The following is a 13029-nucleotide window of genomic DNA, read 5'->3' as shown; positions in this document are numbered from 1 at the left end:
CATGTTTATTGTTAACTTGCTTGATATAAGTGATGATAGTCTTACCGATGAAGAATAACTGTAATACTGTGTGGCAAAATTGGATTGTGGAAAGGATAAATAATTTGAGATTTAGTCATGTGGCCAATATTGTTTAATATTTGCATAGTAAACTCTGAGGATAAGTAAATAAAGAACGACGTTTCTGTTTGTAATAAATATGCTATTCACTGTGCCTGTTATTTTGTTCGGCGAATGTTCAGTACGTGCATAATTCCATTGTTGAATTAGGGTTATGCAGGCCTTGAATGCCCAACCAGACGCGACAGCGTTGTTTTGAGATGTGTTCTCGTGCCGTATAACGCAATAGTTACACGCAGTTTTCAGTAAAGGGCTCTGTCTCAATATTTATCAGCTATATTTATAATAACTATATTCATCACCTAGTACAATTACAGTGTCGAATAAAAAAAAAGCATGTTTACAATAATAGTTCTAAAGCACATCAGGATCTCTTGTACTTTTTCTGGTTACCTCTGTAACAGGGATTTATTCCTAACTAGGCTAAAAGAAATATATATATATATATATCAAGAAATATATGTATATATCTGACTCAAATTAGAAAATTAGGATCTATGTTTAACCACGAAATCTCTCTAGTATGAAGTTTGATAATCACTATTTTTAAGCTGCTGTATCAGGTTACAAAAATTACTGTATTCTGATATATGAGTGATGGAAGCTCACGAATCCTGTTTTTTTTTTTTTTTGTTCCAAAAAAAAAAAATTACCGGAGCCTCCCGAGGCCACAGTGTACAGCGAGCTAGGGCAGGCGAGTAGAGGATATCTAAGTTTGTCAGTTATTGTTTTCTAGAATGGTTACTTTATACAGAAATTTAACACTATATGTTTTGCTCGACGATACTAGCACAATAATCCAACAATTTCGTACACATTTGTTTTATAAGCTTAGTTCATTTATAAATGGAATAGTTAACCTTCTCATTTAATACGAATTCAATAGATATTGTTCTGTCAAAATCGAAGTATACTGTGAAATTAGTTGCATTTGAAGAAAGAACGTTATGTAATGACATATTCGCCCTGAAAGTGACTAGTCTTAAGGTACGATCGAGTTGTACAGTTCAAAATTATTATTATCTTATTTTGGGATAGTTTGGATATTAATTTGAGATCATTATTTTGATTATTGCATACGGTAATGTGAGTAAAGCTAATAGCCAAGAATAATCCATTCAATTACTTATGCTAAAAAGTATTGTATGGTTATGTAGTAACAATCAGATTAATAGGAGAGGTGCTCCGAATGGGGAGCCATAGGTTCAATGCTCGGTTTAGCCTCCCTGCACTTCCCCTATTTTACCAAAGATGTTTTTCGTCTGGTAGCAAATTCAAAGGTTTGGATAAATAATAGTAGTCAGTTCTATAGTTGAACATAAGAACCTTTGCCCTACATGTGTTCGGTTCGATTCTCGTCAGTACCCATGCCATTTAAGATCTTGTGTGTTGGCGTAGTGACACATGTTACTATATTATTTTAAGATTTCTTAAGGAGAGCCATATGCTTTAGCTAACTAAAGGTTACCGATACACTTTTTCATCAGTCTCAGGTAGTTGCCTCCTACTTCGATTCCCGACGATATCTAAATATAAGTAAAGAATATTTCATAGAATTTATTACATAATCTTGATTATTTTCGCGAACGTTTTCATAAGCTGGTTGCCCAGAGGATTTTTTTTTTAAATAATTTGATGTGTATAAGGAAATTAAATATTTTAGAAAATGAACATTGACTGCTTAGAAATGGTTATACTAATTTGCTTTCGATAATCGGTTATACTAGGAGTGAGTTTTGTTTTAGTCGATCTTAAGTTGGGATAGTAGCACATTTAGAAATATATTGGTGCATCTTAAAACTTTAAGAATAACCTCGATAAGACTACCAATATTACTAGCAAGGAATGGAATAAGCAATTGCTTGTAGATGTTATTTACTGTGTAGTTTCATGGCATTGTGGACATAACTATTTATGAGTTAATACTCCGCCCTTTTATTTACTATACTGGAAATTAAAGTTTATTCGTTTGAAAAGTTGTCGACAGCGCAAACGTTGATTTTGAATTGCTCAAATTTAATGTTTTTTTTCCTTTCCTTCGTTCCTGAGCTATTGACTATATGTTCTGGTTACGCTGATTATTGCTAGACTAAATGACGTTTTGCAATTAGACTTATCAAACTTGTGGGATGACCATTGGTACTTCGTCTGTTTTAAAATATGATTACTTTTATTTCCTTTAAAAATGTTTTTCATCGTTAGTTGGATTTCTTGAAAATATGGCCCTAGCTCACGGTTGATGCAATGTAACTAAATGTTTTGCGTTGAGTGGGGTTCGAACTCAGATACGTCATAGAGAATTATAGTTCCTCAAAAATTTATTTTTTCTGAATCCCTCTTATTTTCATGTCCCTCGATGGCTGAAAGGTGTCGTGATTTTTGAATATCTATCTTTCGTGATATTATCCAAAAATTAATGTTAAACAGTAAAGCTTTACTCTAATAAACTTTGAAATTCTCTCATCGGTGATGCTTTAAGTCTGGTGTTGATCTTAAACTGCTACTCTGATATTCTAGAAATAATAATACTGTATTTAACACGAATTTTGAAACCTATGTAACAAATTAATTAGATTCGACGTTGGCGTTTCCCCGGTAGAAATATTGAAGGTAGTTATATAAATCTTGTAAAAGCTCAGAACTATTGATTCTGCTGTATATTTTGAAAACTTCATGAAAAGGGAAATATATATAAAAAAACATACATTCGTACAAATTATTATGGTTGAAATTTAAAGTGGGTCGTAATTTATGTTTGTGGTAATTGAGCCATTGCAGGTGGAATTTCGAAATGCGATGCGTTAGTTGAGTAAACGCTGCTCTAGTGGTTATGCGAGGTTTTGTGATTTAGATTTTAAATGGCTTCTAGATTTATTAATATATGAAAGATGAGAATTAATCTTCGCGTTTATGAGTAACGCTGTATGAAATAACGTAATGTTAAATATTGTATTGCGACGAATAGATGCAAGAATGTTTGTAATTATACAGAAATATGTTAATAAAAAAAAGTCGACGGAGGTAATATGATGTTGATAAAAGGTATATTATTCGAAGCCGGAGCGTTTTCTTAAATAGACCCGTACATTAACGAGACTATCCCCTGCATTCTAATGCCATACTAATGTATTACGAAGTTAATGTTGTGATTGTAGTAGAACTTTGTAAGACCCCTCGTGCGTGTGTAAATAATTATCTATAACGCCAAGTGATAGAGATGCAGCTGATCAATAGTGTTCCATCGACGCTTTTCTCTCTTTTGTTTACAAAATTGAACAGACAGTTTAGCCACTGGTTGGGGAGTTGAAATATAATCTTTCGTCGCACTTAAACTGTAGTGTTTGGAAGATCATCTTGAACATTATATAGGTTTTTCGGAAAGAACGATGCCGCTTGTACCGACCGCTATTTAAGTTAAAAGTCAGTATTATCCCAGTTCTAATAGATCGAGACGCCATTGTAGAAAACAAAAACCATCATCGTAAGATCATTCAACTATTTTATTGTGGACATTCCCAGTCTTCAGTTTATGACAATCCAAATTACAGTCTTTTTGATAAAATCGTTATTCATCAATCCTTCTTGGCAAATAGTGGAGAGGAAATATATGATCCAGCATACATATTATTGTTTACCTAGGAAATTTTTGAAAGGAGTAGTACCATCTGAAAGTTAATTGCATGGAAAAGCTATAGTGAAGTGACGTTATCGGAGAAACGACGTATTGAACAGTTTTTTCTTTTCATTCCTTACCTGATATTAAAGACGGCTATAACAAACGACGATTATCCACGTAGTGTGACATATCTATGGTCCATCAGTGATTTTTTAAAAAAAAAAACTTTTTCCATGTTAGGAAAAGGGAAACTTAGGAAAAAAAACATTACCAACTATAAATCTACAACTTACTAATCGAGAACTTGGACATGGCAAAGTGATTTAGTCATATATTGTTTAAAGACATTTGAAAAATTACCTTCATTTTTTTTTAATGGATCCTTCTTTGCCTCCTGAAATGTGAGATTACATTGGCCTCAAGAATGGTGATTCCAATATATAATACATATGTAGATAGACATTTTTTTTATTGAAAGTTTCATGATATTGTCATACTCCTTTGAATAAGTCAATCTAAAGCTTTAAACAATTGATTTAATATTTTTTCTTGATGAAGCTGCAAGTGAAATACAAGTAATTTTTTCCTTTTTTCCTCTGTTGAAGGACTTAATGATGGAATGCTTTGTCAAAGCAATATTAATGTCATTCCATGAATATTACTGTTTTATGAAGTTGATGGGGAAGTCTTTCCGCAACTAATTGTAATTTTTTTCCTTTTATATTCTAATATGTTTATCCATTAATTTGTCTTGACAATTTGATTTTTGTTTTTTTTTTTTTACTCCATGGAGAAATAAATGTATCCTCTTCTATATTTACTATATTTTATTTCAATTTTCACTATGAAATAGTAGTATTAATTGATATAGTAAGCTTATTGAATAAACAAACTTTTCGCCTTGTGGAAAGAGAACCAAAGGATGGCCCGGGTGTTTTGATGAGACAAGAATCTGTTTCTTTCAGTAATTTGAGGATGTATAATTATAAGTTAAAAGTTTTATTATTAGTAATAATAAATAATATAAATAGTAGAATATATATATATATATATATATATAAATCAAGTTAGAGTTATATGTTACACGTGTGACCTGTGTGTTTATTATTCCTTCTTGAAATTGTCCTGTTTTTTAATTAAATATTAGTTAACCCTACGGGAACATATACGCACTGATCAATAGTTTGGGAGATACAGGACGCCGAAAGCGTGGGAAAATTAATTTTAGACCTCCATAGCTTCACTATCCTGAATGGCAGACCCAAGGCGGCAAGGTCAAGTCAAAGAAACCGAACCTGCTCTATCCAAAAAATGCCTATGCTGAAATCGTGACATTCGTGTGCAAGGGTGTGGTGAGGTGATTTTGAGTTTTACGTCCCGTTCAGCAGCAAGGCTATATGAGACGTGGACCTACTGATTAACGTGGAATCCGAACCACATGAGCTCCCGCCGGGAATCGAACCCGGTCGTGTGCAAGGGATTCCCCAAAGGAAGTAGGGAATCCCCGGAAATTGTCTGTCGAAATATGGGTCTAAAGTTGCATGGTTCGAAGGTTATACGAACAATAAGCAATGATTTGTCGTCGGAAATGTCATATCGCCAACATCGTCAACATGGCGCAGGAGTGTGCATTTGCTATGCAGGGTTGCATACCTGCAACATCAGGCAGGAGTTACAACAAGAAAGAATGTGCTCTTGAGTTACCATACATGGGAGGGGGAGTCGCTTGCAGTGAATAGAAGTAACACATTATGTAAAGAACTGCAATACGAAGACATGGGACTTAGTCGTAACAAAGATGAAAATAGGGTGCAAGAACTCGAAACATACGGCATATGAAAGACTACTAAATACGACAAACATGCACGTGTATTGTACGAGTGCACATAATCATCGTTCTCCCTGTGTATTTCTCTTCTGAAATAACATTAGATATTTCTTCTACAAATTTTAAAAATCTTGTCACCGTACAATAGCTCCAGACGTAACAGACCAGCCACACTAAAGTAATAGGATAAAAGTTTGTAAAGCAGTGTGACAACACTATATACTCAAGTTTGTGCGCTTTCCCAACTTTACCTGTGCCTAGCAGATGTCAAAAGATTCATGAAGAGTTGTAGCAACAGAATTTAAGGCTTATGTTTAGTTAAAGGGGTCCAGTTTTATTTACGAAAAGTGATATTAAAAAATCGCTTATTTCTGTTAATATTAGGTTAACCTAATTACTTGTATTCACAGACCCTTATGTGCGCTTCCGATAAGTACGTATAATTTCTACAGCATTTTGCATTTCCCATTTCTGCAACATGTAGTACAATTTTATCCTTAAATGACAAAAATTAATTACAATTCCGTTACTTTAACTCATTTCTCCTGCAAATCTATTTAAGTACTCCTGGATCCCTTCAACTCAACATACCCCGCAATGAAGTTTCTTGACTCACTGAGGGAAGGTTCTTGAACACTGGTCGGCAAGTCTTTACTTTAGGCAAGGCAGTGACAACCGATTCGAGCAGGTACGGTTAGTTCCCAAGAACGAAAACAACGTGCCCTGCGGGGCTCTAACCCGTCTTCACTAGCTCGCAATACTATGTGTATCACGACTGGCAACGACATTAGTGAGAAAATATCTATGTGAAGGTAATAGCATACATGAGAACGCCGTGATCTGCGTTTCTTCTGTGTTCTATTACCACTTCTACATGAAATACCATAAATTTTCTACGTAGTGCAATAGTAAGAAGTATCCATGTGCACAAGACATGCGATATGCGTTAAATACCCCCCCCCCACACACATAGTTATAGATAAAGTACAAGGGCACTACACATGCAGCTATAAAGTACAGGTACGTTCTTTTTTATTTTCGTATCAGTCGATAAGTAAATCAAAGTCGCTTTGTTACCCCCTTGGTAAGTTCGTACATACTCAATGAATAATCCCTAAAAGTATGAGCGTCCAGCTCCTTCGGGAACTGACGCGGCTTTACGTATACTATATCCGTTTTCTGTCTTTATTACAGCTAAATGGGAAGGGGGACCTGTGTTCTAGAACCCTACCACTCACTGACAACTCATTTGTTTAGTACTGGTCTTAATTTGTATGAACCTTTCAATAGCATTCGGTAGTCGTAAATATGTAAACAGCAACATGAATACATTTCAGATACAAGAAATTGAAACTACAATCGGAAACAGCAGTAAATCAACCATCATTCATTTACAAATAAGCGAACATCCTATAATTATAGATCTAGGTTTTACCCGACAAGTATATAAATATACTAACATCTTAATGTTTGCATCAAGACGTGTACACAATTCATCTTGTTTCGTACCTTCATACATCACTCTCTAAAGTACAGTTTAAAAGAAAACACAGTAAGTAGTTTTAACACTGTACAAAGTGCTCATTATAAACATCATTTGATTTCTAAAAATTTCATCCTACTAAAAGCCCACGAGTCGAGATTTTGCCGGCATAGGAATAATGTCAAACTTACTATACATGTTACATTTTAAATACGTTTACTAGATACTAGAACTATACGTCATATTACTAACTGAAACCTACCTTTATATTTTTCTTCTTAGAGAATATATAAATTTAGATATTCAATAATATTTTCTTATCATGCCTTCCCTTAGAAACTTTTTTACAAAGCTCCCATAAGCTATTCAAACGTTACGTATCATTGGTTAAAACTCAGGTACTGTCCAATCACGGCTTCTGACACAAGTCAATCTGATAAAAGAATGTTTGTAACAAGGAAGCCAGATAGCTTTAGTATATCAAAGTTGAAATTGAAAATATAGAAATCCAGAAAATTCGGTGTAGACAATTTCTGTGCCTACAGTGTTACTTATACACTTTACACTTACACTGTAAGGCCACGCCTCCATTTCTTTCGAATGCGATTGCGAATGCGAACTGCAAATTCATGTGCCTTTACTAGAAGCAATGTCTCTTTCAAAGCATCAATATGAAATATTTTTGCTTAAAAATTCGTATCTTAAAGTCTTGAGTGGTAACAAGAAATGAAGAGGTAGAATTTAACTTATTGTCTCACTATAAAAAGAGGAAAACAATATACCTAAATACTTCGTCATTGAATTTTACATTTCACATGCTCTAGGATACATTTACTGAAGTGTATAATTCGCACTATACTAGAGTCTTCAATAAATCTGAAACTGTATGAGCGTGTGTTTTAAAAATTTCTTGTGGGCCTACATAATAATAATATCAATTAATTTCCTTTGTGTGCAAAATAGAGTGAATATCGCTTCCGTTATTATTATACTTCCGTGGTAACCGCTAATATTTTCACTTTAAAATAAATTAACTAAAAAAAAATAGAGAGAGATTACAGAATAAGCTTACTTTCTAAGAAAATTTACTCCATGAGTATAGAAACCCGTTTCTGCTCTTTCAAACATATTTGTCAATAATTACAAGTAATCCTAAAATCATTATTTGAGGAACAAAAAGAAATATAAATTGAATAAAAAGTTGCGGTTCGTGTATTAATTAAATCTTCATGGGGGTTTAAAGACAAAACACAGAAAAATATACACACCTTCCACTTCAAGTTCCTTGCTTAGAACTGTCCATAGTTTGACACAACGTGTCGTTTGTCATCTGGATGAGCTTGGTTCCTCAATGTATAAGCCTGCCATACGTCCCGTAAAAAACGGGACAGTCTTGCTTTTGGGCCCGAATGTCCCCGTAAATTTAGTCGACATGGAAATGTCCCGTATTTTAATCCCGTCCAATTTCTGCTATCAATATCAGCTGATTCCTAAAGTGAAAAATCAAAAATTCTGACGTTGATCGGGAATCCTGTAATTAGTGAACGAACAATGAACTGTAAGATGTAAAAACTTCGACCACCACCCTCTCCGATTTGATAGAGAGCAAGCCAATAGACTCACAGCGCAGTTGTAGTCCGTCAGCAGTCAAGGAGATCTGCAATCTTTTATAAAGTGCACAAGCTGAGCTGTCGTTGATAATATTGTAATTAGAAGTGAAGTATTCCAATTTAGTACCAACAAGAATGTCTAAACTGAAGTGCACGTTTTCTTACAATTTGAAGAAAAAGTTCCCGTTTCTGAGAGCAATGCAGTTGAACTATGAAGTTGAATACAAAATTTGCAATGGAACTTTTACCAATGCATCTGATGGAAACTCGGACACTCTCCAACACCAAAACACAAGCAAACATAAGATGGCTTCGAGTGCTTCTATATCTATAAGTACAGGGAAGATGAGTAACTTTTTCCAGCGAGACATTAGACAAGTTAACAAGAATTAGGCCTATAAATAATATTTTTCACAGGCTAGAGCCACGGAATTGCGGTTTAGTCTAGGATTTAGAAATATGTATATTAGATACTGACAATTACACACGACGCAAGGAGAAAAATTAGATAAGTTTTCATCTGATTCAACTGGCAAATATAATTTTGAAAAATACAGCCATGAAAATAAATATTGCTAAACGCACGAAGAGTATTGAAAGTAGATTGTATCACTGATTTAGATTGTTTTCCCGTAAAGCATTTTAATAAGACATGATCTTGAGTTTTTAAAGCGATTCTTTTGTAGTTGGATTGTACTGTAAATATCTCATTCCGTACAATTAATTGTAGAGAACGACGAGAGAAAAGTACCTGTAGCTTAGGGAATACTGTAGTTCATGACCAGAGCAAAAGTTCATTGGATTATGTTGGAAAGTTTTAGGTTGGGGGTAATTATTTCAACCGAAATTTAATGCTGCTTGTCGACTCTCTCTCCTCCGGTCGATTCAAAATCGACTAGAAATTCTAAAGATGTCCAAGATGAAAGTAATTGGAACAATTTGCTGTGTTATAGCAGAAGAATTAAGGAACGAAATTAAAGTAACAGTGAAAAGAGAAAAGAAAAAAGTGGTGTTGGATAAGGGAACTTATATTAAGAAAACAGTATTTAGAAGCATCATATAGTACGTGTACTTTGAAGAAAGAATTTTCAGTAGAGAATTTTTGTGTAGGTTTAAGCACTTGTCATTCTTTCACAGTAATAAATCTAAACTTATAAACATAAAATACCCTTTCCCTACATTATAGAGAAACACTTCCCTGGTTGAAATTAATATATTACACAGTCGTCTTTCATATGGACTCACTCATCATAACCGAAGGACACTATACCACTTGTAAACATAAAATATTGCTTACCTGCATTTTGCAAAAATGTTCCGCCAGTGGAAATCAATATCGTACTAGACTTCTTTCATTGACAATGAACCTATTTTACCCATAAAATTACCACTTTTATGACTGTCTATTGTAACTTGCGCCATGTATTAGGAAATCATTAAATAATGAAAAATAATATGATTTTTTTTTTAAAAAAAAATCTCGTAAAATTGCAAAGTTCTTTACTAGAGTAATCATTAGTAAGTGAAAATCGTGCAGTTCCACTTTAGGTACACATACTTAGAATCATAATATGTTGATTTCTTTCAACGGCAGTTTTACTCTTGCAGAAGGGAAGACTTGCATTACTGGATGAAGATTTAACTTACTTTAAGAAGGCTTACCAGTTATCGGTACAAATAGAGTGTAGTGCCATAAAACTTGTCAGTAAATACAAAAAGCAGTAACAAACTTTTATTAGATAGCTACTTAAAAAGTGAATGGTAGGATTTAAAATTTAATTTCTGGGCTTCCGGTATCTAAGGCCATGTCAGCCCGTCACATTTTTGAGGGATGACTACCCTCAGCGAGCACACTATCCGGGAAAAGGGAAGGAAGAAAGCGGACTGGGGCCTAGGTTAAAGATATCAAGAAATTACGGAATAGCCCTTATCGATGGAAACGGTCGATGAGAAGCAAACAGCGAAGTTACTAAAATTGACTAATATTGGACAGTGAACGTGTCGGTAGAACGCCATCATTTACTGAACGTCTCTCGCGGTGTAATATGTTGGAACCTAACGGCACCGAGGAGGAGATTAAATTGGAGCTGGCTAATCAACATGTTATAGAGGTACCTTGCATTAAAAATAAGAAGTCAGTCGTACTCGTTGCTACTCAGTCACTGATTTTTACTTTCAGTTTGCTACACTTCCGAACTACGTGAAGGCAGTTATTATCAACTGAAGGTCCGTACCCAAGGGCGCCGATTTCTCTGTAAATTTGGGGGGGCCCATTCAGATGCAGAAGGTATATATATATGAGGATTTTAAGACAAATTGCATTCAAATTATGCCAAATATTGTATATTCATAAATACAATAGGGGGTCCACATGAGCTTTCGGGGGCCCAGGCCCTCGCAGGATTGGCGCCCTTGTCCGTACATATTCCTATTCCCATGCACTGTTTCAAATGTCAAAATTTCCGGCACACCAGAACGTCATGAAATGCGAGAACTGCTTTTTGTGCTAATTGTGGCCAGGGTTGAAACCCTCAAGCTCTTTTGTGTCAACTGCAAGGGCGAGTATTCTGCTTGATCTCGGGACTGTCCACCCTTTCAACATGAGAAACGTTTCCGAGAACTAATGGTTATTGAGAAGATCTCTGTTGGTGATCCTAAGAGTCGCTTAAGGTTGGTTTAAAGGGACAAGTTTTGTCGATAGATGGCACTACAGTTTTCGTATCTCTCCCATGTATTTTTTACCTTTCAGGAAAATTCACTATTTCTCTTACAAATTTCTCAACTATTTCTCAATCTACAGACTTCAAATTTTTAGAAAAGGAACTTCATAATCTTTCGAAGGCAATAATGCGTGCCGATTTTTTATTTAGAATTTTCTTTATTGTTGAAATGGCTTGATTGTTGAAAAAGATATCCAAACTTTTAACAATGGAAGTTTCAAAAATGAAAAAAAATATAAATAAAAAATCGACACAGATTGTTCCCTTTAATAGGTTATGAAGTTCCTTCTCTAAAAAAATGAAGTCCCTGGGTTGAAATTTGTAAGAAAAATTGTAAGTTTTCGTGAATGGTAAACATACAAGGGAGAGATACGAAGACTGTAGTGACATCTATCGGCAAAACTTGTCCCTTTACACTAACTTTTAACTAAACCTTGTTCCTCGTTTCTGTGCTCTTTGCTACTGTCGCAGCTACTTATTTGTAAACCTGTGACATCCCAGACTTTCGACGTTTCCACTCAAACTGATGTGGTTTCTGACAGTGACGTAATTAGAGGGGCAAAAGAGACTTGTGCCCCGGGCGCCGGATTGGAAGAGCGCAAAATTGGTTTAATATCTGGGGGAGAGTTTTGGTTTGTTTGGTCGGGGGGGCTAAATCGAGTTCTTGCTCCAAGCAACAACTAGCGTATTTAAGTCGCTGGATAAAAGTCCAGAAATTCCGACGCCAGTTGCATCGACTAGTGAACCCACAAATCTCCACGTGTTTCTATTAGTAGTAGTCTTCGACGAACACCAGCTCATCAACGCTCACCTTATATCGCAGTTTTAAAATTTAACCAGTATATCCACCGGCTCAATGATACTTTTTTTTTTCTTTTCGAAAACACCAAAATCTATACCTGTTCGTAACCACCGTCAGTTTCTTTGAAATCTGACATGGTAGAAGACGAACTAATGGAGATTGAGTGGAAGGTACTTAGCCCCAGTGGAAAGGTTCGCCCTAAGTGTTAATTTCTGATTTGTTTCTACTATTTATTGTTATATATTTTTCTATTGTTACTACTCATATTTTTATTATCTCTTCTTTTAGATTGTTATTTATCTTTTACAGATTTTTTTTGTTATACTTTGATATGTTTGTTTTTAAATTTGAATCGTGTTGGTGGTGACGGGGACATATAGCCTCGATGCTGACGTCCCTATTAAATCCCAATCAATCATTCAATCGGTCCTCCTCCCCCTTGCGAGTGGGGGAAAATCCTTCGGGTCCTAAATATTCATTATGAGTAATACAGAGAAATTATCAAAATATAAAATAATTTCGTATTTTAATTTTGTGCTCACATTGGTGCAGTTTTCAAAGATGCTTACTGCTTGAAAAACTGTTCAGTATCGGTTCTCTCTCAAGTAAAACCTATTAGCCATAAAATCATAAGATTCTAATATGTAAAAGCAGGAGGCATGTCTAATGGAAAATTATAGTATAGCTAACGATGTAGAAATTATTGATTATTGTGCGTCATTAATTTTCTTTTTCTCTTTTCGCAACGAGCAATCTGGTTTTTATTCAGAAGATCACCCAGATATTTTGTCGCCAACGAGCCGTTGACAAGACACATAAGCGCGTGAGAGCAATAACATTTTGTGAAACC

General features: G+C 34.9%; 1 protein-coding gene across 5 annotated transcripts in view; it reads right to left on the bottom strand.

Moving 5' to 3' along the window:
• The window catches only part of Neos (nuclear receptor coactivator protein neosin), a 93717-nt gene extending 86234 nt beyond the window's left edge, over nucleotides 1–7483 (bottom strand). For 2 of the 5 annotated variants that reach the window (XM_081746600.1, XM_081746601.1), the window contains exon 1: nucleotides 7310–7483. The gene's annotated coding sequence lies outside the window, so the exon portion shown is untranslated. The remainder of the gene's footprint in view (nucleotides 1–7309) is intronic. The other 3 variants (XM_081746602.1, XM_081746605.1, XM_081746603.1) reach the window with 2 other exon arrangements.
• Nucleotides 7484–13029: the final 5546 nt, after the last annotated feature.

Source organism: Thermobia domestica, chromosome 18 (genome assembly GCF_964235325.1).
Source record: "Thermobia domestica chromosome 18, izTheDome1.hap1.1, whole genome shotgun sequence".
NCBI lineage: Eukaryota > Metazoa > Arthropoda > Insecta > Zygentoma > Lepismatidae > Thermobia > Thermobia domestica.
Note: the sequence above shows the minus strand (reverse complement) of the source record. Positions and strands in the feature narration are given on the sequence as shown.